This window comes from Mauremys reevesii, linkage group 5 (genome assembly GCF_016161935.1).
Source record: "Mauremys reevesii isolate NIE-2019 linkage group 5, ASM1616193v1, whole genome shotgun sequence".
NCBI lineage: Eukaryota > Metazoa > Chordata > Testudines > Geoemydidae > Mauremys > Mauremys reevesii.
In genome coordinates this window covers 110,648,326-110,673,590 of record NC_052627.1, presented here as the reverse complement: position 1 = coordinate 110,673,590, position 25,265 = coordinate 110,648,326, and the positions used below count along the sequence as shown (strand labels likewise).

General features: G+C 41.8%; 2 long non-coding RNA genes across 2 annotated transcripts in view; one reads left to right on the top strand and one right to left on the bottom strand.

The window, feature by feature from the left end:
- The window catches only part of LOC120406510, a 34,408-nt gene extending 15,395 nt beyond the window's left edge, over positions 1-19,013 (bottom strand). The window contains exons 1-2 of the long non-coding RNA XR_005599325.1: positions 17,614-19,013; positions 4,413-4,512 (exon numbers count right to left, since the gene is read on the bottom strand). This is a non-coding gene — a long non-coding RNA (uncharacterized LOC120406510). The remainder of the gene's footprint in view (positions 1-4,412; positions 4,513-17,613) is intronic.
- Positions 19,014-19,132: 119 nt separating this feature from the next.
- LOC120406511 lies at positions 19,133-24,999 on the top strand. Its single transcript, XR_005599326.1, has 3 exons — positions 19,133-19,438; positions 21,197-21,349; positions 24,421-24,999. It is a non-coding gene; the product is annotated as an uncharacterized LOC120406511 (long non-coding RNA).
- The last annotated feature ends 266 nt before the right edge of the window (positions 25,000-25,265 follow it).

The following is a 25,265-nucleotide window of genomic DNA, read 5'->3' as shown; positions in this document are numbered from 1 at the left end:
ATGTGAAAGTTCAAAAGAGCTCTTAGAGTTCTAAATCAGACCAAAACCTAATTTTGAAGGCAGAATTGCCCATGAGTTAGAAATGTTACGTTTCAGCCAGCTCTATCTGCCGAGATATCTAAAAGATCACCTAAAGCTCTGGGGTGAGGAATGGGGCCAGTAAAGAATTCCCAGAGGTGCAATCATCATAACGGAACTTTTTACCATCTGTATATGAGACAGCTCTTTCTTGAGGGCTGGTCTCAGATTATGGAATGAACTCCCACAGATTTCACCATCTTCTCCTCCAAGTGCTGAACACACTTCCTTGAATTTGTGTTCTCAAAAAAGTTAACAGTGTGAGATAGATACACACACACACACACTTACAAGGAACTATTAAAACACTACACACTGCCCACACAATTTCCCCTGGGAGAGGATGCAAGAGAAAGTGATCCATCTGGGACAGATGTTGAGATGTCGCAAAATGCGCTACTGGAAGGTGCATAGTTACTACATTGATAAGGGTGGTGCAACAACCTTTACAAGAAGAGATGCAGGTTGATTGTTTTTTTAAATAACCCCTGAAGGAAAACAAACTTCAATTTGTCCTTCAAAATGGAATCTACGATGCAAACAATGGCTCCAATTTACAATCAGGTTTAGAAAAGTTACTGAAAAAAGTTGCACGATACATGAAATATTTTAAAAAATACATTACAGGTTAACAAATCAAAACTTTTCTGAACTTTGTCATTTCATATATTGAAGGCATTTTAAGGACCATAATATTGTTATGGTAACTTCTAGAGAAGCCCTATTTAAAATGTTTTACTCACCGAATTAAAAACGCCAAATACTCCCAATGCCCATAATGTAAATTGTGAAGGTCTGGGCCAAAATGATGGTTCAGTGTTTGTTAATGTATGTGTTGTTTCATGCTGGGGCAGTGACCTCAGACTTCTTTTTAAGAACTGCCAAGAAAAATAGTTTAAAACTGGTGGCACTGTCATTTGATATTAAATATCTGCAACAGGTTTAGCAGCTGAAACTGATGGGATTACCCAGCTTTCTGACCCCTGCTGAGTAAGCCGAACTGGAAGGGAGCTTTGTTGTTGATGGAAAAGGTGCCACCATAGCATCGCAAATCAAACATTAGGATTTACTTTCTTGCCCCCAAGCTAAATGGTTGCTTGCTGCACTACATAAACAGCAAGAAAAAACACTCTTTTGGCAGATGCCCTGACCTGTATGAGTTGAAGCCTACATAAAAGCTTTGAGAAAAGCCTAACTAAAGCTGATCACAGAGAAATGTTCCCTTGGAGACTGCTGATGTCAGCAGTTTGGGATAATCTCTATCATATTAGTGACACTCATATTGTATTAGTGATTTACAGAGTCTCTAACATAACATTAAAAAGGCTAGCACAACGTGAGTTGTTTGCATTCCACATCTGACATCTTTATTCTGCAAGAGACCTTTCAAAACCACTAATAGAAACTGTTAATATTTTAGAAACCTTATTGCAATAAAAATAGCAGGGAAAAAGTCTCAACCTTTTGTAGAAGGGCACTAAACCCAAACAGCCACCAGAAATCATTAGGCTTATGGAAGTGTGTGTTCTAAGGGTCCACAATCACAGGCTAAGTTGCAGAACTACAAGAGCACAGGCTTTTGGTAAATTTGCTGTGACATTCTCTCATTTTCCCAAAGCCTCTAAAGTTCTATGCAATTCCAGGGTGTCATTCAGTTATTAGAGAGAGGGTAATGCCAGCTTATTTTTAGAAAGAGCAGTGTTGTTCAGTGTTTTACAAGACAAATATTTATCTGTGACCTCCTAATGGTGATGCATCAGGTTTTAGTGGTTAGAACAAGGTGCACAGTCAAAATTCCTGGTTTCTTTTCCTAGTACTGTACTGCATTAATTCATTGTATAAATTTAGGCAAATCACTTAACCATTTAGTACTTGAGTTTCCCCATCTGTAAAACAGTTATAACAATACCTACCTAAAAGGTGTGTCACAAGGCTCAAATTAATGAATGTTTATACAGCATATTGGTATCCTTAGAGGAGAGGAATTGTAAAAGCACAAAGCTTTATTTATGAATTAAGTGGCAATGGCTTCCAGCTAAAGTAGGCTGTGTTGGTTCAGTTACAATAAGAAAGGGCTTGAAACTTTGATAAGACTTTGAACCAAATCCAAACCATTTCTGACCTTCAGAAAAAAATGTCAACATGATGACTCTTAAGACACGGTATGGTTTGGTTTACAAAATGTAACCCTGCAGTTCAGTTTGCACAGGCTAGGAGAAGGTTAACTTGAAGGACAGAGGTCCATGAATTTGAGTATCTACAACTATCAGTGGCACCCTTTCCCACAGCAGGCCATTATCCCCCACTGCAAGTTAGAGCAGCCTTGAGGCTACTCTAATGTGGGCTGGGAGCCAGACTGGCTCCCAGCAGCCTGATAGAAAGGTGGTATAACCTATACTACCACCCTAACTGTGACAAGTGCTGCACTGGCACGCCTAAGAATCTAGCCAGTAATTTTGACCATGGTCTACTATCCAACATATCACCACATTACATCCCCATGACTAACACCAGTGCTCTCTTACACTTGGGAACAGAGTGCTGCCATGCAGATTGAAGGAGAGCAGTAGTGTACTAGGGGCCATGCAGATGCAGTTGCTGTTTAACTTCTTTGGCTGACTATTTGGTAGCCTTGTCTTAAGGACTGGGTGATAATACTTAGCACTTACAGTATATAGTGCTGGGAGTACAGTTACCTGGTGATATATATGGAAAAGAGCCTAGGCTGGGATTTTCAAAGGCAAATAAGGGAGTTAGACACCCACATACCTTAGTCTTCTTTGAAAATCCCAGCCCTAGTTAGGCCAGAAACATTTGACAAAGGAGGGTAAGTTTATCTATTTAGACCAGGAAACAGAGGCACAGAGCGGGTACACACCTTTCCTATGACTAGACAGCAAGTCAATAACAAAGCTGGCAATAGAACCATGGACTCCTAACTTCCAAGCCAATGTCCCATCTGCTAGACAACACTGGGATGCATTTAAATCATAGATAATCAAGATCACCCCGGTAGATGGTTTGGGGGGGATTTAGAGTCAAGTGGTTAATTAAAGTGGGTATGAACATGTCTACAGTATTTAATTTCCAGCAGTAGCCTCCAAAACCAAAAGCTACACTTTCTCATGTGATTCTCATGGAGAAAGGAATTGATCCCCTATTGTTTTTCTTACATGGATTGCATACGACAGTACAAACACACAAATTAAGTACATGCTTGGTATTTCCTCTTTCAGGAAATTAAATTTTCATAAGTTATTACCAAGCATTTTACTGAGCAGAATCTTGGATACCTTCCCTGTAGTGCCCCCACCCTTGTCACTTTATTTTTATTTTTTGACTAACCACTTTGCTGTTGGCCCATGAATAATGAAACTGAGCAATTACATACAAGCAATGCCTCCTGCCGCACAGCCTAGAAACTAATCTGACTGTGTTTTTCTCTTCTGCTTTTGAAAGTCTGTGCACCCTTGAGGAGAAGAAGGAGATGGTTGCTCTTAGCAATCAGGGTGAAAGGAACCATGGACGAATCAGAGGGAAATTTCACAGTGCTCCGGTTGCTCACTATGCCTAACCTTGTGACTGACTCTCCAAATAAATTTGTTAGTCTCTAAGGTGCCACAAGGACTCCTTGTTGTTTCTGCTGATACAGACTAACAGGGCTACCACTCTAAACCTGTCTCCAAATGTGTTAGACCCTACCATTGTAATTATTAATGAGGACATTAAAATTATACATCTGCATTTATATATGGTGCCATGTCCCGATAGCCTCCATTCATGAGCCATGTAATTCTCCTGCTGCATCACCTCATGTAAAAACTGTTCAAAGAGACCTTGGCTAAATTCTGCAGAGCTGCAGTTGCAAACCGGGACGTGAATCTACTGACATAGCTTCAGTGGAACCTTTTACAACTATTCATTAACTTCAGCTCGACTACCAGCAGAATTATATTATGAACATAAAGGAGACTAAAAAAATGTGAGATGACTCATGCCATTTGATTTCTGTTGTGTCATTTCCCACTGCTTTGCTTTTTGTACCTCAAACAGGCTGGCAATCAAACAGACTATTGAGGTCACAGTACAGAAACGAATGGCAAGAGTTCAAAGTTGAAAATGCAGTTATCCTTCTCTGTGCAAGAAAGAATTACATGAGTAATTCACTATGGCTATAACAGAAAACTTCTTAGAGCTTTTATTCTGGTTTGATTTGGCATCTGTGTTGTCTTTTTCTGGTTTGCTTTACATGCTTATTGTAAGTTTATGGTGTGGTTTACTACATCCAGTTAAAAAAAAAATCTATACTGTTTAAAACAGACCAAATCACTCACTTTATGGTCATTCCTCATAGTGTAGCAGAATGCAGTTCTCTCATAGGCTTCTTTTCCATTTTACAGACATTCACTTCATCCAAAGACACAGCTTTACTTTCTGTTCTTCCACAGGATACATAATTAAACATTGTGTAAAAGAAAAAAAAATGAGTGTGTTGAGTGAAGGGAAATTTATGTTTTTCTTTTAGTTTTGTGTGGGATTTACAAATCTTTATCCTTTCTATATTTTGGAGAGCTATCCAGCAAGTGTTTGGTTGCTTCTGAAAAAAAAATATAGGTGTTTGCCCATATCCCTATTGGATTATCACCACAAGAACAAACTGGAGCCTACAGCTGCTTGGATAGTGCAGGAATCTTGCAACTGATCAGCACAGTCTAAATTAGCAGATGTTACAGAAGATACTGTGCATGATTGTTGGGATTTACCAGGAAATATATTTCAGAAAACCAAAGCAGCACTCACATGCACAATATTTAAATTTGACACATGCTTCCTCATTACTATCTTTTGTCCAATATATTTGTATAGCTTTTATATTCATTTATATTTTTCAGGTTTTTTTTAAAACAAATAAATGTTTGGTGCATTTACTTCTTATAGTGCCTTCCTCATAGAATATAGTCACTAATTCACTTCTCTCACCAATTAGCTATTAAATGCCCTTACTGCAAGAGGCCTGATCTGACAATGGTTTCACATCAGTCCATTAACTTCAATGGAGTTACAATCATTTTACACAAGTAGACTTGGGAGGATAATTAGGCCCAGGTTCTTTTTACAGAAATGCAGGGCTGGAAAGGACATCAAGATATCAAGTCCAGTCCCCCATGTTGTGGCAGGACCACGTAAACCTAGACTATACCTGACAGGTGTTTGTCCAACTTGTTTTTAAAAGCTCTTAAAATGATGGGTACTCCATGACCTCCCTTGGAAGCCCAGTCCAGAGCTTTACTACCATTATAGCTGAAAGTTTTTCCTAATACCTAACCTAAATCTTCTTTGCTGCAGATTAAGTCCATTACTTCTTGTCCACTTCTTGTCAGTGGACATGGAAAACAACTGATCCCCATCTTTTTTTTTTTTTTTTTATAACAGCCCTTAAAATACTGGAAGACTTATCAGGTTGCCCCTTTGTCTTATTTTCTGTGCACATGAGTGCTTATGCCAGCAAAACTTATGTTGCTATGGGGTGTGTTTTTTTCCACAGTCCTGAGCAACAAAAGTTTTGCCAACATAAGTGCTAGTGTAGACATGGCCGTTATTATTCCTCATTGTGTAGTTGTGCATTTGATTCTTCCTTCCTCAGCGAAGTACTTTGCACTTGTCTTTATTGAATTTCATTTTGTTGAATTCAGACCAAATTTTCCAAGTTGTCAAGGTCATTTTGAATGTTAAATCTGATGCCCAATGTGCTTACAACCCTCCCCACTTGGTGTCACCTGGAAATTTTATAAGCACTCTCTCTACTCCATTCTCCAAGTCATTAATGAAAATATTGACTAGTACAAGATCCCACTAGATACGCCCTCCCAGCTTGACAGCAAGTTGTCTGTTTATTTTTAAATAGAGAACTCTGAACGAGCAAGGAGAACAGTAAGCTATTATTTTTCCCAATGTATGTATCTGAAAAACAAACAAAACCAACCACATTTGTAATAATGATTTTTAATGTACTTATTTAGTAATAGGCAAAATTCACTACTAATATTGAGCACCTACATGGCATGCATGGTATCTCAGACTTGTAAATTAATACAGCTCTGCAGTTTGAACACAGTAATAAGATAAACTGTATACTGTGGACACATCAACAGGTGCAACTCAATACCACTGAATTTCAGAACTTTACTTTCATTAGTAATCACCTTGGTTTTTAACTGTACTGCTGTCTACGTGGTAGAATAGCGCTGTAGCATATAAATCACTATCATTTCATTCATTGCTCTCAAGTTCTTAAGGGACACAGTGGTGGAAAATGAACAAGTGAAAGGAAAGAAAAATAAAAAAACAGGTCTGTTAACACTCATTAATCTGAAGAAAAGCCTGGAGATTTAAGGCTCACGCTAAGGGGATAAAGTTAATCTTAAACTTAAGACAAGTCACTTTTCTTTTCTCCAGCACAATATTTTTGTACCAACAAAATACATTCCAAAAGTCTTTTCAGGCTACATTCATTCTCAAACTATTGGATCCTCAGAATAATCAGGAACACAATATAGTTAAAGAAAAAAAATGAAGGGCACATGTATTCTACTGTTAATCAAAGTTTAGCACAGCCAGCCATCATGTAATCTTTGTTATAGAACACACAGGTTGTCAAAATTCTAAAGGCCAGAGATCTTATTAAACAATAAAAGGAGTTTTGGTTTAACTCACAAATCTAGAAGAGATCAAAATATGACTGGTTCAGTTAATTTGTGGATGTAGCAGATAACTTTGGAAGCATTTATTGCTCAATCCAACTTCCTTTTCTCTCAATCTCTGTGGCTTTAAATAGTCTCCCTACCCATAATGAAGTGCAATCCATTTGATACATTAAAATTAATCTTTTAAGTGTTTTTAAACTGAAATTGGGCTCAAGCTGGATCTAGATTTTGAACAATAATTCAAATCTGATTCTAGGTATGAATTTTGAGTCAGGGAGCGTTAAGATCTGAGATTTGATTTTGAGCATATCTGTGTCCTTTTCAAACTAGAGAATTTTAGCAAAAGATTCCTAACTACACTACTGCTGGTTCACTGGCATCAATGAGAGCTATAGGGAGTTTAATTGTCTCAGTGCTAAATATGCAGGAAGCCAACAGAATCATGTCTACTAGAGCTGGTCCAAAAAAAAAAAAAAAATCCCCACCCCTTAGATTTTCAGAAATTGGAATACCAAAACTTTGTGGCTGAAAACCAAAATCTTTTCATTTGGAAATGAAGCTGCATTGCCTCCTGGGGATAGTTCATCTATCTTACATTCTGCTGCATAGGCCGGGCTCCCTGGTTGGGGTACATGTCATTGTGGGGGGTCCCTGGCTGTACTGCATTATGTAAGGTGTAATCCAGATGGAGACCCTCGCCCATAGAGAGGAATGGGGACAAGAGGCAAACCTAACTACAACTCTCATGAGTGAAACTCTTCAAGTCAAAATATTTCTGTTTTCAGGCATTTACTTTTTTTTTTTAAATGGAAAAAAAAAGCAATTTTTTCTGTGGAAAGCAGATTCCCCCCCATGAAAAATTTACTTCTGTTGAAAACCCAATTTTCCATCTAAAACAATATGAACAATTTTCCAACCAGCCATAATGTTTATATTAAAGTTTCTAGTAGTGCTACCCCTAGCACACTGAAACAGGGAAAGTACAGGGGGAAAATTTGGTTAAAATGTAAAGAAAGTGTGTTATATTGTACCTGAAAACACTTTACATAGTTAAATACAGATATGTAGCTATTTTCTCTCTCCGCTCTTACTTTACAGTTTCAAAAAGTACAAGCAAGGGAAGAAAACCATATTTTTAGATTTCAGAAATCATGGCACATTGATGAAGTGGAGGAATACAGGAAAGCTGCTCTAGATTGTAGGGGTTACAATAGAAAAAGCTCGACACCAAGAGAGGACAGACTGTGTGAGACTAGTGCTAGAGAAGCAGAGCAATATTCTACTGCTGACCATTAGTCCTGGGGGAATTCTGCACCAAAAAAATAAAAATTCTGTGCACAATATTTTAAAATTCTGCATCTTTTATTTGTCAAACACAATATAATCACATCAGTTTCAATTTTTTTGGTAATTTATTTCAAAATACCTGTCAGCAAGTATGTCTGAAACAATACAGACAACAAAACACATGCAGGAAATGTTTTTTGACAAATAGATTCCAGGGATTATGGAGAAGCTGAGGGAGAAGGACGTAATTGCTGGGAAGGAGCCTGGGTGTGAACTTGGAGGATTGTTGGGTATGTGGGGGAAAAACATGGAACAGGTTTGGGTTTTTTGGGGGGGGGAGGAGGGGCATGGAGGGATTGTTAGGAAGCTTCCCCATGTAGAAGGGAGCCTGGCTCAATTAGGGCCCGACTGGCAAAGAGGCAAGAGCTCTCTGTTTGCCTGCTGAAGGAATGGATCAGAGACCTTCCAGCCAGCAGAGCCATTTGAGGCAAGTGAGTCTTCCCCTGCCAAAGGGAGCCTTCAGATAAGTCCCAACTGCAGGGCAACTGGACTAGCAGGGCCATGCCCCAAACTAAAGAGACTTGTAGGGAATAGCCCAGAGAAACTGGTCTTGACCCTCCTGCCAGGAGGAAGCCCCATCTCCACTGTTTAGTGGTAAAACTACACAGGGCCCTGGGCTGGGACCTGGTGGAGAGGGAGGGCCCGGGTCCCACTAATGTCCCCTCTCATCTGATCTAGCCATTGGGCCACCTGCCCACGAAAGGCCCTATCACAATCTTCTTTAGGACTTTCCCCATTCTTAATGCCCCCTTCTGTTCCACTCTATTGAGTTCTTATGCAAAGGGTGTTTGAGCACCATTCCAACCTTCATGCTCTCTTCCATACTGACCCCTATGCATGGAACAGTTTCCCTCATTCTGTGCTCAGTCATTTCCTTCTGTTGATACAAATCCTTCCTAAAATCAACTTCTGCCATGTTTCCTATGGGATGTGACATCGTAGAAAAGAACAAAGAAACTGATGTTACAGAACCACCAAGATAATAGTAGAGCTTCCTGAGTAGCCATCTAATCTTGCTGTAATCTTTGCCCTTCTCCTAATTCTCCATGTTTTTGTTCTAGGACCCTTACATGTTGAGTCATGTCTAACATATACCCTGATCAGGACACAGTACATACTGATCCCTTTCATCCACAATGAACCATATGGACAGCATGAACTAACGGATGGGACACTGCAGTAGAAGTCAGTTGGGGTTCTAATCCCAGCTCTACCTATGACCTTGGACAAAACACTTTACTTCTCTGTTTCCCCACTTTGTCTGTCTTCAATTCTTTATGCAAATACTTCATTTATGCATGCAAATAGCCCCATTAGAGGCAATGGGACAACTCATGCATGTACAGTTAAACACTTGTGTAAATCTGTTGGATCAAGACCTTAGACCGCAAGCTCTTTGGGGCAAGGTTTTGACATTGCTTATTTCTCTAAGATACTTAGTACATGTTTGGGCACTCAAAACTAATGCAACAGTTAATGAATTAATAAAAGGCTATAATGCAGCATTATCCCGAGGCACAACAGCTTTGCCGATTCTCACATTTATAAATATTTCATTCCTTGCTGGCTGAGTGACATTTGTTACCTTTTGTGGGCTCTCCCCCCACCCCTATCACCAGCCTAATGGGTACAATCAGGCTTCTGCCAAAAAAAAAAATATTGTCTGCCAGATAATCTGCTGCCAGTTTAATAACTTTGGAGGACGTTTTAAACCAAAGGAATAAAAGTTTTCCATCAGCCAAGATTTTGTGGTTTGATTAACAACTTCATGGTAGCCTCACGTTCTAGCTGCATCTGTCAAAGTGTACCTACAATGCTGTCCAAGTAGCAGGCCCTGAGCCAAAATCCACTGAAATTAATAGAAAGGCTCCAGTTGGCATCAGTGGACTTTGATCAGGGCACCAGGGTCCACTGTGGATCCAATGACATACCAAAGGTTCAGAAATAGGATCCCACAGCCAGGAGAAGGGAGGACAAGCAATGAGAGTCCAACATGACTAAGAAGCTGAGTTAAATCTCCTGAGCATGTGCAACTCCCATTGACATTACCAGGAATTACCCATGTACATTCACAGGGAACTGAAGAGAGTATACATGCATAAAACAAGCATTGATCTGCTAAACCCAGGGTTGTGAGTTCAATCCTTGAGGGGGCCACTTAGGGATGTGGGGCAAAATCAGTATTTGGTCCTTTTAGTGAAGGCAGGGGGCTGGACTAGATGACCTTTCGGGTTCCCTTCCAGTTCTATGAGATAGGAAACATTTGTAGGCTTAAGTCACTTTTGCTATATTTTATTCTTGGTTCTATGATGTGTGCACTAACTCCGATATGCATACCATCTACCCAAGAATGTTCTTGTATCTAGGATCTCAATCTGCAAGAAGCTTTTCAGAAAAAAACAGTATACTGCAGAAAGACTTAACATGACATGGGGATTCAGGCCCACTGACTTCAATGAGACATAAGTGTTTTCCTAAATAGGGGCTTAAATGTCTGCAAGTGGCCACGTAAGGATTGAAGGCTACTGATACAATAGTGGTTGATACTCAAAAGTTTGCTAAAGCTGTGTATAGCAGCTCTCCTCCTCCTTTGGCACCCCTGCTGGCAGCCACTCTGGCCCTGCAGTGGTCTACCTCTTCCTAGGACTGGGCCTTCCAGCCATGTCACTTTTAGACCTGCCCCTTCTGGGGAAACCAGAGTACAACATGCCAATGGGCTGGCAGCTTCTTGCTAAATGTTTGGCCCAAATTTAGGCTTTTTTGGTCTGCCAGTCCTTGGCTCCAGGATCTTCACCCCGCATACTAGGTGGGCTAATATGGAGAACCCAGGCCTGTCCTATCTCTGCCCAGGGATGCTGTATGAAGCAGATGAGTTCTGTTTGTTCAGACCCTCTGCTGTATCCCTGCGCTGCTTTCTACTGTGACCTGAAATTAGGCCTTTTGCACAACCTCTTCCCAGGCTGACTGTTCTGCAGGTCCCAAAAGAAAAAAACAAAGTAGATATGAGAAAGAGAGAGAGACCAACTATCCTACCCCAGGTTTGCCTGCCCCAAGGAGGTTCAGACATTTAAGAGTCTCTAGTTAGGTGCCAGTCCCTGCTGGCTTTTCTTCTGAGGTGGCTGCAAGGCAGTCTCTGGTTAGGCTCTAGCCCCCGCCTGGCTTTCCTTCACTGCACTAGCTCAAGAGCTCCATTCCCTCTCCCAGGCAGCCACCACTTAGCTGGGCCTTTCCTCCTTTACCTCCCTTCTTCAGGTTTGACACCTTGCACAGGTGTAGCAGAGTGAGGTTGATTGACCCCACAGGCTCTTATTAACCCCTCTCAGTCATGATGTGGTCTGTATAACCCATTGCAACCACACCCTTTTTTTAAAATGAAGTTGGCCTCAAAAAGAAATGTGAGTTGTTTAGAATTTTGCAGCCACATCCACCTTTCATTGATACTTTTATTTAATTCTATTTTCTGTGCAGCAAATCTCTTAGTTCAGCAACGTTCTCAGGCCTAGTCATACTACTAAACATTTGCATAGCACTTTTCAACTTGAAAGTCTATACTGTATATATGGAAGGCAACAAGGTCTAGTGGACAGAGCACTGGACTGGGAGTCAGGAGACATAGGGTCTAGTTGCAGCTCTGCCACTGACCTGCTGTGTGATCTGCAACAAGTCACTTTACCGCTCTTGGCTTATTTCCATTCAGATTGTAACCTCTTTAGGGCAGAGATTGTCTCTCTACTAATATGTTTGTATATTGTCTCTCAACTTGGGGCTCTAAGTGCTATTGTAATACAAATAAATATCCCTTAATAAATTAATCTCAAAACATCCCTATAAGGCATGTACATGTTACCAGTGTCAGTATTTGGATGAAGAAACTAAGCAGAGTGGTTAAATGTCTTTCCTAAGACCACAAAACTAGTTAGTGTTAGAGCCAGAATTAGAGGTAAAGACTTCCAGCATTCAATTCTGTGTTCAGGCCATTGCTCCACACCAACAATTCCTGAAGTCTTGCAAGCTTTCTGAGGTTTATCTAATAGGCACCCTCTTCCTGGGAAGCTTGACTGGAGCCTCTAATGATTACCAAAGACAGCAACTCTACAGACAGCAATAAAATAAAATTCATCTCAGAGGTCAGATTAGTGGGATACAGCCTCTGAACACGTTTGTTGTATTTGGAATTGGCCTCCACAATATCATTCACATTTTAAAACTGGGCTCACTGTGTTATAAAGAGATAGGAAATTGCATGTTGCACTTTTTGAAGATCAGAGCATGCTAGAACATAATGAGAACTTTTCATATATTGTTGCGCCAGACAGTCCTAGTCACTGTTTTCAACATCACTTTGATGGTCAGAGTCTTGCTATCAGAAATAAACTGTATATGTCATAGCATTGTGGATTTATAGTGTGTATATTTTCTATACACTTGAATTTTACTGGCTGAATTCAGCCAGAAAAAAAAAAAAAAACAGAGAACCCCTAGCACTATTAACTTGCTAACAGAAATTGTGCCAGGAAGGGTCTGTGCTCAGATACAAAAGCAGAGGCATGGAACCTTTGCAATGCTCAAAGGTAGCACAGGCAGATTTTCTGGCCTAATTTTGATGTATAAGATTTGTACATCCAACTTAAAGGACTCAAACCTGAATGTGCAAAAGGAGTTAGGTGCCTAAGTCCCAGTTGGGGGACTGCTAAGATGCACTAACTTCCACCAAACCCAGTAGGTACCTAAACTCACTTGGTGCCTAAGCCTTTGCAGTAAAAGTTCCCTAGGTGCCTATGTTTCAGTCTCTGGGATGTGGACTTCTGCCTCTTTCCAGGTGCCTATTTCCCACCTCAGCCCCAGAGTGATTTGCAAACCAGGGGAAGGTAGGCATTTGGCCACCTACGTTGCATGCAGGGGCCCAATCCAATAGGCATGTATGCAGAGGTCACCTACTGGATGGGGACCCACAAGTAGGTTCACACAAAACAGCTTGTTGGGAGGAGGACAATGACAATTTCCCACACATCTGTTAGCTCAGTGATTAGGGTACACACTTAAGATGTGAGAGATCTCCACTTCAAGTCCCTTTGCCTGAGGGGGGAAATGGATTTGAATGGGAGTCTACCACCACCCAGGCGAATGCTCTGTTGGGCTATGGGATATTCTGACATGAGGTTTCCTCAGTCTCCTGTTGAAGTTGTTACACTCTGGATAAATAATTAAAGTCCCCACTGGAGCAAGGGGACTGGATCCTAGCTCTCCCACCTCCCTAGTAAGTGCGCTAACCACCAGGGCACAGAGTCATTCTCATGGTTGTGCTCCCTGCCGCTACCTCCCTGTTGCTGCAATGACTCTCGGGGGGGGGGGGGGGAGAAGAGAGGAAAAAGCCATGTGAATTACTATATCTGATGGTCAGAGCACTCACCTAGGAGGTGGGAGGACCCTGTCAAATCCTCTCTCCTACTGAGACAGAGCAGGGATGTAACCAGGTGGGGGGGGGGGTCTCCACATCCCAGCTGAATTTCCTAACTACTGGGCTAAAAGTTATGAGGAAAGTTGGCCCATTCCCCAGGTTTTTGCTAAAACACCATAGGCACCTAATGCCAAGAGAGGGTTTGCAGCTGAGACTCTCAAGCAGAGCTCGGCAGCCCCTGCAGCCTGGCTGTGGGCACCTTTCAGAGAGGGAGGTGTAATGCACAGCCCGGTTGTTGGTAGCCCCCTCCTAGCATGCTCACTTTTGTGAATCACAGTCTAAGGCACCTATCTCTTCCCATTCATTGTATAGGACAGAGGCGGATGTAGCCTCCCAATTCAATGAGTGAACCAATCCTGGTTACCCATGGTGACAAGAGATCCTGCCTGGGACATGGTGAGAGATGCTGCTCTGAGCAAGAAGAGGCCCCTGCCCTGCCCATGTCCCTAAAGACTAGGCTATGCAGGGTCATTGCTGCTGCCAGCCTTCCCCCACACCACGCACCCACTTGCAGATACTGCTTTTCGGGCCTCCACAGAGGCACACAACTCAGACATCATGCAGCAACAAGGCTGAGTGGTGACATGACCATGACGAGGGGTCTGGCCTATGGAGCTACATGCCCCCATTCTCCTCTTCCTTCCCTCTGGGGAGGTGTTTTTGTACCCTTGGTTTCATGATTTCTGTGAATGCAACTGAACCCATGAACCCTTGCTCAAGACACCCTGCTATAGGAGATTAGGTGCCTAACTCAGGCTTTGTGAATCACAGTGATTTCCTAGGTGCTTACAAGCTAGGCCAGGTGATAGGGTTGCCAAGTGTCTGGTTTTCGACCAGAATGCCCGGTTGAAAAGGGACCTTGTCAACTCTGGTCAACACTGCTGACTGAGCTGTTAAAAGTTCAGTTGGTGGCACAGTGGGGCTAAGGCAGACTCCCTGCCTGCCATGGCTCCATGCAGCTCCCAGAAGCAGCGGCATGTCCCCCTCCCCCCTGTGGCTCCTACACATAGGGGCAGCCAGGGGGCTCTGCACACTGCCCCCCCACCCAAGCTCCAACTCCACAGCTCCCATTGGCCAGGAACAACAGCCAATGGGAGCTGTGGAGACGGCACCTGCAGACAGGGAAGCATGCACAGACACCTGGTTGCATCCCCACATAGGAGCCACAGCGGGGACATGCCACCGCTTCCCAAAGCGCTTAGAGGTGAGCACCACCCAGAGCCCTGCACCTCAACCCTCTCCAAAGCCCCAAACCTCGCCGCAGCCCCAAGCCACCTCCCATACTTTGAACTCCTCAGTTCCACCCCCCAGCCCACAGCCCCCTCCTACACCCCAAACCCCTCATCCCTGGCCCCAACCCAGAGCCCACACCCCCACCTGGGACCCTCACCCCGTCCCACACCCCAACCCTGTGAGCCAGCCCAGTGAAAATGAGCTAGAGAGTGAGGGTGGGGAGAGCGAGCAGAGGGAGTGGGGGAGGGGGATGTAGTGAGCGGGGCTTGGGCCTTGGAAAAGGGGCAGGGGTGTTTGGTTTTGTGCGAGTAGAAAGTTGGCAACCCTACCTGGTGATGCTGACTGTCACAATGCCTAACTACATTTGAATGCCAGCCTTCAAACTTTAGGTGAAAAGAAATACATGCAGATACAAACGTGCAAGTGAGGAGAGGGAAACTGAAGTAGATCATGAGGAAAGGAAAATACTCAAATTTATGTTTAAGGTTCAGTGTATGTCAGATTTCTAGCTACCACCACCACCACCCCTTCTCCCCTCCCCCACTTCTGAAGTGGCTTCAGGGGGCAATGGGATATTATAGGGCCTCCCTCTTGAATGGAGAACAGCCGATAACTAGAGGAGCTCCTGGGTGTGTTTTTGGAATGTGTATCAGGCTATTTTTCATGCATTCTTTTATTTAAGAAATGCATGAAATGCATGGCACACAATGAATGGCAAAGATAGCTGAAACTTCCTTTACCTACCTTCCCTTAACCATTTGCTTCCGTGCTTTTAAATGCTTAGGATTGTTGTTGCTGGGTTTGTTTGTTATCATAATGGCCCTTGGCATATGTGTGTTTCAACTTTAATGACAACTTAAAGGAATCAGAGTTTTCTGTTTCTTAATCTCCATTAGCAAGGAGGAGCTGGCTATGCAGTGTGAGCCAGTTAGTTTACTGCTACTGACTGCAACCTGTTAGATATGCATAAAAGCACACACTATTAAATGTTGCCTATCATTACATTGACCTTAGCAGTAAGGCACACTGCTGCTAGAATACTCATGTACACGACCACCACCACCACGATAGTTGCTTGGCAACTGTAGTGCCTTCTCCACTTACTCATAAGACACTAGATAGTAAAATAGCCTTCCAGTAAAACTTCAGCTCAGTAATTTCTCATACCATTAACAGCAAAGAACGTGTATCTGCCGTGGCTTAGTGCTATCTCTAAACAATTGCCTGAAGACACGGTTTATTTCAAATAGGAAAACATAATTTCTAAGTTTCAACCATTGTCTGTAGTCTATTAAGTTTGCTGTGAATAAATGGGCAGATTCAACATTTAAGTTTCATTATTATTTGTTCAACATCACAGTATTTGTTAAGCACTGCCAAAACACCTGGCATTGTTCAAGACCCAAAATACTGACAGAACCACCCCGAAGAGTTTAGTCTAAATGAGACAGACCCCAAACATGACAAAGTGGGAGGCACACAAGAGTGAGTAGCTGTCACATTGCTTGACTCACATCTTGTGGGCATTTTTAGAAAAAGTGTGTCTGTAACAAAGTGCCCACAGACCTCAAACAGATTTTAACAATTCAGTGATCATGCAGAAGAAGATCTCTAATACATGAGTTCATGAATAGTGTGAAGCACAGTACAATGATAATGAGATAATGGCTCAATTATCATTGTGAAGATAATGTCATTACTTCATAATATGCTAGCGTTGCTACAGTCTATGGCTGAGATTTTCAAAGCTGCCTAGGGGATTTAGAGACATCTTCCATTACTGGTAATGTGTCTAACCCCCCTAGATTGCTTTGAAAAATCTTATCCTGTATTTCTGTGGAATGGTTAACTCACTGCTGGTGTGCCCCCTCATTGTTGGGCATGGCATAACAGTTCTTACCTCATCTAGCACCCCCTGCCAACAGCCACTCCAGCACTGAGGTGGTGTCTCTTTCAGTCCCACCCCTTCTGGGATAGGCCCGAAGTTCAGTAAACTAAATTCCAACATACATAACTCTTCGCCCCTTCCCAGGCTCTCTCCTCCATAAACTAGTCACCCCTTCTCAGGCTCTGCCAGGTTGCCTTCCCACTTTTGGGAGGAGCAATGCCTCCCAGGGCTTCCTCCATATAGGCCCAGTAACAAATTCAATAGTCCTTCTCCCCCTTGTGTCAGGGTATTGCTGCACCACCTTTCCTAGTGAATGAGCAGAGGAACCCCTACCTCGTCTCTGGGTTACAGGCTGGAGACCCGTGGCTCAAGCAGCTAAGGTCTGCTCCCTCAGATTCATTGATGCCTCCCTGGAATTCTTCCTATCACAGCCTTCCTTCAGGCCTTTTCCCACAGCCCCTCCCTAGGCATATTTCCATCTCCTTCTCTCTAAGCTGTGCTTCACTCTGTAACAACCACTAAATGACAGCAGAGCTCTCCCCCTCTCTCTCTATAGCACTCTTCTCTTTTTGATGGCAAAGCAGACTTAACTGAATAGTCTATAGCCATCACCAACTATACTTCCTAAATACTTGGCCATTTATATTCTCTCACTCTGCCCTGTGTCCTTCAGTTAATGTAACAAGGCCTCTCTTATACTATCCCACTTCCTTGATATTTTTACTAAATAACAATGTAACTTTTGTTGTCTTAAGATATTTGAATTTCTCAGAAAGCTTTCCCCTCTTTATCACTTACATACATATAAAAGGTGATCAATTGTTTTTTTCCACCTTACAGAGCACACATAGTGTCTATTTCTTTTTAAAGGATTGTTGTTTAAGCTTCTCTCCAGGTCCACTTACCATGAGCAGCACCACCTGCTGACCATCTTGGAGATTAGTTCTGCCAGCTTGTGCTCACCCTCTGGTGTTGTCTTCTCTCACTCTGCTGCCACGCTCACTCCCAGCTCTGCAGCTTCCTTTCTGTAGCTTGGCTTTCTGGCCAAGGAATTCACAGTCTTTCCAGACCTGCTGGTTGGCATCTCTAACACCCTTTGCCACTCTCCAATGGCTAGTAGGGGAACCCAGACCTGCTCCCTATAACGAGCAGCCACTTTCCCTGTGCAGTCCTACCCTTTTTGTCTCGGTTTCCCTGGGTTCTTCCTACATCACTGGCTCCCACCCTCTTTGGGTTTGCCAGCCTCCAACTACCTCCCCTCCAGGAGTGATTTCAGCCTACTTTCCTACAGCTTTCCCCTGCAACAGCCCCATTCTATGCAGCCAGCATACCTGGCTTTATACAGGTGAGCCTATTCCTCTAATTAAGGCTTTCTTCTTAGCCTCCAATCTACTAGGTTAATAGGCCCACCTGGCCTCCATTAACCCCATCACAAAGCCACAATGGCCAGTTAGTATTCTAGACAAAATCAGTTCATTTTTCTTATGTAGGCCCTGAAGTATCCTCAACTCTCAGGCACAATTCAAAAAATCTTCTTCCTTTTCTCCCATTACTCCAATTTTGTTTTTGGCCATTCCTCTTTTACATTTTTCTGTACTAGGCTTTTGATTTCCTGTTTACTCAAGGGTATTTCTATATCAACCTTTCCATTTCTTACAGCATTTTTAGCTGCTTTGTCTGCCATTTCATTCCCTGTTATCCCCATATGTGCTGGAATCCAAGCTAATGCTACTTGTATCCCCATCTGTACTCACTCTGTTATTAGAAATAGAATTTAATTGATTAAATCACTTCTGCATACTAAGACAGCCTTTTAATTGCCATAAGGTCCGAGATTGAATCTGAAAAAATGACCGCTGCTGCTGGGTGTACATCCCAGATCCAATTTAGTGCTAACATAATTGCTACTAGTATGGCTGTCATGACAGCTACAAAATCATATATTTTTAGATGTACTTATTCCCAACTTTAGTACACAATATGCCATCCCTACTTTTCCTGGATTTTTTTTCTTTTTGGGACTCATCTGTATATATTTGATACAAGTGACTCTACTTTTCATCTATATACTGGTAAACTTTGGCTCTTTTACTCTTAAGTTAATACCTAAAATCCACATTTGGACATGCAACTGTCCATCCATAACTAATTTTCTCATGACTAAAAGTTTAGACATCATTTAGCTCTTCCTTGTCTTTCAGCTTCTGCAGCCACACTTTAACTTGAATGGCACATGGAGTTCTAACATCACCTGTTATAGTCTGCTATCACATTCCCTTATATATTGGTTTGGTGCTTTCATCAATACAATTCCCATTAACTTTGGAGACTGCTTCTCATCTGGCTTCCTCCCTTTATACTCACCACCCTGCTCTTTCCCCAGCTGAGCTTCATCTTCATTTGGAGCTGGCCCACCTTCCCGGTGCAACCAGGTGCCTTAATTGAGTCTCTAGCTCCAGTTAACCCTTGTCGAGCTAGTGTAGGATACATATCCCATCAGTTCCCTGCAGAAATAAAGTGACTCAGTATAAGATGGCCTGAGAGATACATTATACAAGATAACACAAGGAGCCTTTACCACAGTAACATGCCAGCCTTACCTTAGTAATTTATCAAATAAAAATCTGGAACAATTAATGCAGGATTCAAGGAACTGGCAGTGAACCATTTCCCACAAAGAAAGGCAAAATCATAGGAATTCCAAGATAGCATATTGGTTAAACCAAAAAGGTAGGTGAAACCCAACTGCTGCTCTCAGAAAGCAATTGAAAGCCAAGTTCAAATGGAATGTGATGCACTGTTCAAACACCCAGTTCTGTATACTATTATATTGTTTTGTATCAGGGGTTAAAGACTTGCAAATAAAAGCGTTAACATTTTGTGCCAGTCGTTAAAGGACATACCTTTCAGTTTTCTTGCAATGGGAGAGGCATTTACTATGGGCCTACTATAGGTGATGATAATACTGCAGAGTAACAGTAAAAAAAAAATATTGAAAGAAATATTTGCCTCATTGTGTCTGCTGGGTGGTCAATTTTGGGGCAATGCCAGGTCGCACTAAGTCACCACCCCTAAAATTTCCTGCTCATAAGCAACTTCATAACTCCTGCTTCTATTATTTAGTTTGCTAATTGAATGACTTGGTAAATTCAACTCTGAATTAAATAGCTGATGAAGGATGGGTCATAGGCTGCTTATTTAGCTTTGTAAAAATGATATCGACAAACTGCTGATGAAGATCAAGTTGATAGGTGTCAAGGTGAAAAAAAAAGTGTTTGTCAGCGGTACAGTAAAGCACTTTGGAGACCTGGAATGCACTCATATGCATGAACAATAAAACACTTCTTGATGATAGTCTGCCTCACAGTTCATTTGCCTGAAAATCTCTTGGCAACCATCTGGATCAGGTTTAAATAAAATGTAATACTAAGCCCCTAATCTGACAGTGATAAGCTGGTGACAATGATTATTCATGAGTTTAGAGGGGGAGTAGACCTTGAAGAGGCAGATGTGAGGCCTTTCTTTCAGGCCCAATTTCAGTGCTTTGAATGAATAGGGAAACCACTTCAGAACATAAGGTTCACTTTACTATAAGGATAAAATATGCTACTTTAATTAGCTTGACATCTAATTGCCTTCCAATTGTCAGAAATTTAAGTTATGCTAAAGAAAAGCAAAGTTAATTTTTAACCCAGGTTTACTGTACGTTCACTTCTTTAACAGTCTAAAATATATTATTTTTATTAAAGGTGCATTTTAAATAAATTGATTACCTAAAGGAAATTAAACAGCTTGGCCTTGTATTAGTGAGGCAACATTTACAAATGTATGGTAAAGCCACTTTCCACCTTCGTAAAAATGAAACTTCAGGTGGGGTTTTCAAAAGCACTCTGCACTGGCCTCACTCTGCTCCCTCTGAAGTCAAATTTATCACTTGCTACACTGCCAGCAGAGTCAGGCCACTGTTGGAAATGTATTTCCAGACAGGTGGAAATACAAATATCTAGCGCTTTATTCACTTACTTATTACTGCAAAAAACAACTTCCATTTTTTTTTTTTTTTTTCATCATCTCTAATAAGTTTTTCAGAAAGTGTGCAATGTTTTTTCTCTTTTTAATACTTGAATACTTGAATGCTTTTGAAAAAGCCACCCTCTATTCAGCACGGACCAGATCCAAAGTCCAGTGACATCAACGAGAGTCTATCTGTTGATTTTGATGGATTTTGGATCAAGCCTCAGATTTGCTCAGATTACAATGGGAAATGCGGTTGGACATTTAGGGATTGATTCTTGAAAAGGACTCTGCTGTAATTTTGTGGGAACAAGTATAGACCTTTCCTAAAAGTGATGGCTTTATGTCTATCAGGGTCCAAGCCTTTTTCTCCTTGTTGGCCATTAATAGATGTACTATAGTAGCAACAGGGAGGAGTTCTATAATCTATGGTAATATGTGGGTAGAGCTATGTAATCTCATTTCCATTCCTAGGGAAGAAAGAGTCCCTCTTGCAAGCTCATCTACTTTATATCTGGAATCTGCTCACCTGGTATTCAATATAACTCTCCATTTATGCTGCAACTACAACAAATGCTACAGTAGCTGTTCCATACTGTGAATGCCTTTTAGGAACCTGCGTTTGATGTAAGTAAAGTGCTCTCTTTTCTGCCTGTTCCCAAAGGAGAACTTTGAATTGCTTCTGAAAATGGAGATGCACAGAATGTTCCAGCCAGAAAGCAGTTGCAGCATTTGCAGTCTCCCCTGTTTGACCTTATTGCATTCCAATGTGAAAACGTTTTCCCAATGGCGCAAACTGTACGATAGTCAGGACCCTCATGGATAATTCAAATGCCAGCAGTTCGTTGGAACAATTCCAGCTAAACTGGAAAAACAACATACCTACTGGTTTGAGAAAACATCCAGGAGAAAAATGGTAGTCCCAGAACAAGGGCCACATACATTGCTAACTACTTAAGTGTATTCATTGATTCATATTAGTTATTTTTATAGTACAGTAACATCTACATGCTCCTACTGAGATCGGGACCTCATTGTGCTAGACACTGTACAAACACATAGTAAGAGACAGTCCCGGCCCCAAAGAGCTTATCATCTAAACAGACAAAGACAGAAAAAGATGTAAGAGGAAAAAAGGCAGAGAGATGATTTGCCGTAGGTCATTCAAGAGGTCAGTGGTAGAGCCAGAAATAGATCCCCAATCTCCCTTATCCAATGGGCAACACTGACTCTAAGTTATGATTTTCAGTGTTGTTGTAGCTGTGTTGATACCAGGATATTAGAGAGACCAGGCGGGTGAGATAATACTCTTTTTGGATTAACTTTTGTTAATGAAAGAGACAGGCTTTCAAACTTACACACAGTTCTTCTTGACCTGAAGAAGAGCTCTGTGTAATCTCCAAAGCTTGTCTCTTTCACCAACAGAAGTTGGTCCAATAAAAGATATTACCTCACCCACCTCCTCTCTCAGTTATGATGTCCTTTTCATCTGTTTCGCAACCTTCCTTTTTCTCTCTCTCTTTAAGGCCCAGTGGTGTTTGGTGAGAATTATGCTTACAGTTCAGATTCCCAATGGCACAGCTGAAAGGCGACATTGAGAATTGCTTCCCCCTCTGATCCTATTGCCCGAGAAGGTGCTGGGGTAATCATTACATTTCAAGCTCTCACCAGTGCTTACTGCTGGCTCTGGTGTGAGTTCTGAGTTAAACTCTCCAATGATTTGACTACACATGGTTCTGATGACCTTACTCTGGGGCTGCCATTTTCCTCCTTCATATTTTCCCTGATCCTCTCCTCCTGCTGTTGATCTTCCCTGCAACACTTTCCCTTGCTCCAGCAAGATTGAAAATAAGCCCTGTTCTGAGACTTACTCAGAAGGCACATTAGGTCCCCTGCTCTATACACATCCAGTCAGGAAGGACATCTAGGGCACAATCCAGCATCCATTGAAGTCAATGGGAGCCCAAACTTAAACCATCTGGGGAAGGGAAGTCCCAAGGTTTTTCCTGAAACCAGATCACCTTGTATCAGGATCAGATCTGAGTGAATAGTGAGAAAAATTATTCACAAATAGTGGATGAGTTGTAAACAGAGTTTTGTTCAGAGCAAGTTCTCACCACTCTCTACTAGTTTCCATGATTTTGGGGGTGAATGAAGTTACATTTGAATGAACTTTCACAAGGTGCCCATTTCAGGCCCGTCACTGACATCTGTTTAATTGTGAAATTAAATTCAATTTGTGGCAAAACAAAATAGACAAGTATAGCTTAGAAATGTTAAATCACTTATTCCAGATAGGAAATAGAAAGCAATACCATCTGGCCTACATGGCCAATCACAAAGCTTTAATATCAAATGATGTATACTTGAAAAATATTCCCAGCAAGGAGTCCATGCATAAGCCTTAGTCTGAAATCTGTTCAGACAAAACATTTGACTAATTTTGGTTAGTGAACAAATTTGAAAGGAAAAGAAAAAAGGCTGAAAATCACCAAAACAAACTGTTGCAAATTGTTCTCCCAGTTTTTGTCAGGATAAACATTAACTACTGCCTTGTCCACAGAGGTGGTCACTGCACATCCATATTGAAGCACATCAGTCAAAGAGTCGGGGGGATTGAAGCTTTAATTTGCTATTGTCTATACTACACCTGTTCTATGGACAGGGTATTTGGTTTCCTGATAGGAGTATTATCACTTGAATATTTATATACTTGCATAGCTATCTATTTTAAGAAAGGTAATGATTTGTATAGTTAAAGTAAAAGGAAGCAGATTCACAGGGGAGCTTTAATATGAAGCTGGGGACTCTGAAGAATCAGTTATATCTGAGCAATAATGAAGATTGACCCGTGAATACAGGCATAGCAAATGAAGAAAGATACTTAGGCTGGTAAGGGGACACTAGTAGAGCATCCATACTTACCAGAAAGAGTGACTGTAGCTTAATTAGCAAGACGAAAGTTTTTTTTAAAATGTTCAGCAACACTGAAATATTACACTGCCAGAAATACAGAAGGGAATATGTAAATCCAAAGTAATTCCATTGATTTAGATACTACAAAGATGGGCACTATAGAAAACCAAAGGAGAGATAGTAACTAAGAGCAAAAAATTGCCTGTAGGCTTCAAAGCTTCTGTTATAAAATTGACAGTGGCACTCTTTCAGATGCAGCAAGTAAACCGTAGAATTAAAAATAAATGAAGAGTGTGCTTAGGTACGGGGCTAGGAGAACAGACTGTACTAGTGCATGAGAAAGCAAAGAGACAGAACTGGCAGATACTAACAGAAAAAATTATAATCAAATCCATGGCAGGCGGCATTGTGTGCACACATTTCAGCTTCAATGGAAATTGTTATGCACGTGGTTAGGGACACAGGAAATCCCCAAAGCAGAAAAGAAAAGAAAGAAAAAAGAAAGAACGCCAATAGTGTAATATAAACACAGAGAGAGGGTGAGCCAGTTTTGAAACCAAAACACTGTTATAAAATGTTTTACATGCCTTTGAATCCTTGTTGCTCCAATCACCTGTAGCTGAACAAACCATACTCCCTCGTGTACAATACTTGCTGCAGTTACTGGTGCCTTAATGGCCAAGGTGAAGATGGAGTTTGGCTCTTTCCCATAGTTTTTCATTCACTGCACCATTTATTGCACCAGTCCATTCTGTTCCCTAACTCCACCATTTCTCCTTCAGGAGCTCTGAGCTGGCTGTAGTGATGCTCTGAGGATCTACTGCAGCATATGGTGGACAAAAGGTTCTCAATCTCTTCTGAGATCCAAGTGTGCTTCACTGCAGGTGACTGAACAACGAGACTCCTTTTTTGATTCATTCTCAGTTAGAAATGAGCATCTGGGGACTAGCTTGATGGTGGAAGATGGCAAGGCAGGTGTAAACACTAGAGCTAGAAGGCTAAAAGAATGAAACTCTCCACTCCCTATTTAGAGGAAAAGGCAGCTCTTGCTGTGGGAATGAGATTTGAATTGAACAAGGGGCGGGAGTTCTGTCCTAGAGACCAGAAATCCTATCCCAGGGAGCAGAGATTCTGTCCAAAAGTCCTGTTCCCCACCCAGATATTCTGAACCTTGTGTGAGTGTTTCTGCAGGACTGGACCAGGACCAGGCTGAACTAGTGGCAGGAAAAATGCAGAGCTAACTTCACAGCAATGGTTGACTGGACTAATGGTAGCAAATCTGATGTCACAGAACCAGACCGGGTAGATGCACATTGGGTGTAACCTGATGGTGTGGCCTGCATTAGACTGCAGCAGACCAGGAGAAGAAAGCCATCCTGAATCTAATTGGCCTGGGAGTGGGGCATTAGGTGGGTGGGTGGGAATTGTTTGTAACTAAGTTCTGTAGCTATTAACACATTTAAACTGTTGGCCATAGTCCTGATACAATAGAATGAGCAAAACCTAACAAATGTATGTTGAGTTATATTGGTTATTATGTTTCTGTTGTTAGGTTTTTTCCCTTTCCCCAAATAAAAGGTAGATGTGGTTCTATGTTCCCAAGGATTCCTGAGTCCTTATGAGTGGC